We start from the raw sequence: 3,379 nt of genomic DNA on the forward strand, positions 1-3,379 counted from the left end.
CACTTCTTCTTTTTTTGTGAGTTTGCTCTACACAGCTAGAAGACAAAAGGGAAAAGAAACTTCTCTATTATAAGAGCTCTCTTTTGTGCAAGATTGAAAATATTAGATGATAGGAATAGAAGGATCAGAAGAATGTTTATACAAGTTGTTAGTTGTTCAGTGTCAGTGATAAGGTCAATTGTTGATGCCATTATTGTTTGTTATGATTGTTATTTATCGTTGGTTGTGGTAAGAATTGTAAGTTGATGCAAGGGCCGGGTGGTGTTTCTATAAGGGAAGCAACAGAGGGGTCATTCAGTGATTTCGTCAAACACTTCGTATGCTGGTGAGCTCCTATCCAAAGTGGAGTCATTTTTCAATAACAATCCTTTTCCTTTTTACAAACTAAGTCCACGACAGGCCCTATTTTACTTTTTTCTAAAAATCTTTGTTTTTTACTTTTTCAGATTTGTGCTAAAGACCTTTTTTTTTTTTTCTTTTTTTTTTTTTTTTTTTTTTTTTTTTTTTTTTTTTTTTTTTTTTTAAAGCTATGGTACACAAATATTGAAGAAGAAATAAGAAGGGTTTTAAACGTTTTGTTGGATTTGTTATCTGCTTTGTTGAGTTCTGTCGGCTTAGTCCAGATTGTGTGGTTTCCTTGCCAGAATCGGGTTTATCTTATTCAATGATAATGTTGGTACAAAGAGTGGTACTCAAGTTGATAGTGTTCTAAAGAAGGATGGTACTTGTCCTTGGGGGATCTTATGTGTTTATCACCGTTTTATTGGGCTTTCTAGGAGCTAAAAATCGATTCAAGTGTTTGCTTTGTGTGGGTAGGAAATGGTGCTCTGTGGTCATTTTGGAGTTAGTTTGTACCAGTAGGATAGATCCACAAGGATGACAATTTAGCTAATAAGATGGGTTTGGGATTCCAGGTTGGGATTTCGCGTATCTATTACTAACACTATGGCTTTACCAGGGGTTTCTAAGAGCTAACAATTAATGCAAGTTTTTGCTTTTCAAGGATATGAAATGGTGCATTATGGTTGTTGTGAAGTTAGTTTGTCCTGACTATCACAACTCAAAAAATTCAGCTCTGTCGTCCGGCAGATCTCGTCCCAGTCCAGCTCTGTCTCCGGCAGATCTTCTCTCCGGCGGGCAGGTTTTTTTTTTTTTTTTTTTTTTTTTTTTGCTGCTACATTCTGTTTGAAATTTTGATTTGGGGTTTTTTTTGTTTTGGCTGCTACATTCTGTTTCAGATCAGTGAACTATGGTTTTGCAGTTTGATTTATGAAAGGAAAGGAGTAATTGGTTGGTTGGGTTTGAATTTTGGAGCTGGTATATGTGTAACTTGATAAACAAAAACCGATATATTCTAGGGTGTGTAACTTGATAAACAAAAACAAACAGAATTAGGATAATCTTCCATTTCAATTGATTTAACAACAGAAATTATCTGCCTATCACAACTCAAAAAATGAACAAAAAATTTAACTACTTTCATGACATGATATTTACAAAAGTTTTTTTTTTTCTAAAAAAAAATAAGTAAATAACATTTATAAATTATTGTATGTGATAACATTGACATGAGTTGCATCAAGAAGCAAGCCTTGATGGAGCCCCTTGTCGACACAGTTGATCAGAATCAAATTTTTACGAACTGCGAGCTACTTAAGGTGGGAATTACAGGGGCATGCTGACACAAACATATGAAATAATATTAGATATTGTTTGATGGTAGATTTAGTTTGCTTTTCGTTTTTGCTTTCTGATTGATCCTTATGATGGTGGTTACTTTGCTTTTTGGCTAATGTAAGTTCATTTGCTTCCCTTCATTCAGGTAATGGATATCTCCAAGATGGCTCGTGGGGATGCTTCCTTCACTGCTCCTTTCCAACTTGTGGTAGAACGTGATGATTACATCCATGCTCTTTTGCAAGTGTCATAAGTTGACAGGCTTCTCCACATTTTATTGTTTGGATTAAGTTTTGTTGTGGTACATGTAATGATTCAAACTGTATATGGTTTAAAGGAAAAAGCATTTCTTTATTTAACATATTTCATTCTTGAATTTGCTAATGCCCCATAAGCTAGGGTTATAAATTCCATATCTGACTATGGTATCAAGTCAATCAAATTTATATCCATGGAACCTTTTCTAGATTGGATGGCCATCGGTACACTTACTCATGTTTAACTGGTGTCTCTTTCTGGACTGTCATGGTGTCATTAGTTGGTATCTTATAATGCTCTTTCAACCTTCACTAAATCACTATGAAGTGGAAACCAAGTGTGAAAACCTGTGGTTTAGCTTTTTGGGACATCTTGTTTGCATTGCTTTGTATGTGTTTCTGTCTTTACTATGATTATATGCAAGGTGGTTGGATCAAGCTAGGTTGGTTTCAGCCATACAGGCTTGTTAGACTAATGTTAGAATGAAAGGACGGAAACAAAAAGGTTAAAAATGATCATTGTCAGATATTTTACGTTCTTGTAAGTTGAACAATAAAAATTATGAATTTTAGTTATGATGGAAGTTGCTTTGTAAAATCAGTACTTGATTAGTCAAACTCATATTGTTAAATGGACAAATTTGGTATCTTTCAAGTGATTGCTCTTTCGCTTGAATCAAATCGGCACTTGTTTTAAAACTTCTCGTTATATCGGTGTTACCATTGCTCAAAGAATTGTTGTTTGAATCCTGAAAATTGTTGATATAACACGAACAATATGAACCTTGAAGAACTCTGGGCATAAAAACCAAGAGCAAATAATCTTGTGATCCACCGGTAGCCTACCCTGAACGAAAAGAAATGATAGAGGCAGCAGGAGTGTAGCAAATATTTCAGCACAAACACAATCATCTCCTCAGATTTTGCAAAACTTTCCCACCATTACATGCTAAAACATACGTCCAATTGTACAGTCATTCTTTCCTTAGTATAGGCCAAAACTTGTTTTTGATAAGTAATATAGGCCAAACTTTTACAAAACCATCATCCATGCATGCTGAGACACATAATGAGACATAGATATTCATTTCAGCAAATTAATCCATACATGTGTTACATTTCATGCGTGGGCACAAACATTACCGCAGTTCCAGCTTTAACCATAATGAAAGATTTGTGAGACACATAAGTTAATTCTTTCTAGATAAAAAGTTCAAGTGATTCCAGGTGGAATAGTGTTTTTGGCCCCCTTCCCTTTCTCTTTGAGGCTACCTTCTTCTACCTGAACCACCATCTCTGGGCAGCAGAAATTGGAGTATTCAAGAATGGGGCATAGCGGTGGACGAGTGGATTGACAATCCTCCCAATCTTAGCCCATACATTGTTGTGGTAACTAGCAGTAACAGGGGCATGGTACATGAGCTTGAATAGCTGTCAAAAAAGTG

The 3,379-nt window shown here is 35.4% G+C and overlaps 1 long non-coding RNA gene across 1 annotated transcript; it reads left to right on the forward strand.

Moving 5' to 3' along the window:
• Positions 1–1,563: 1,563 nt before the first annotated feature.
• Positions 1,564–2,030, forward strand: LOC133881488 (uncharacterized). Its single transcript, XR_009902530.1, has 2 exons — positions 1,564–1,658; positions 1,823–2,030. It is a non-coding gene; the product is annotated as an uncharacterized LOC133881488 (long non-coding RNA).
• Positions 2,031–3,379: the final 1,349 nt, after the last annotated feature.

This window comes from Alnus glutinosa, chromosome 11 (assembly GCF_958979055.1).
Source record: "Alnus glutinosa chromosome 11, dhAlnGlut1.1, whole genome shotgun sequence".
NCBI lineage: Eukaryota > Viridiplantae > Streptophyta > Magnoliopsida > Fagales > Betulaceae > Alnus > Alnus glutinosa.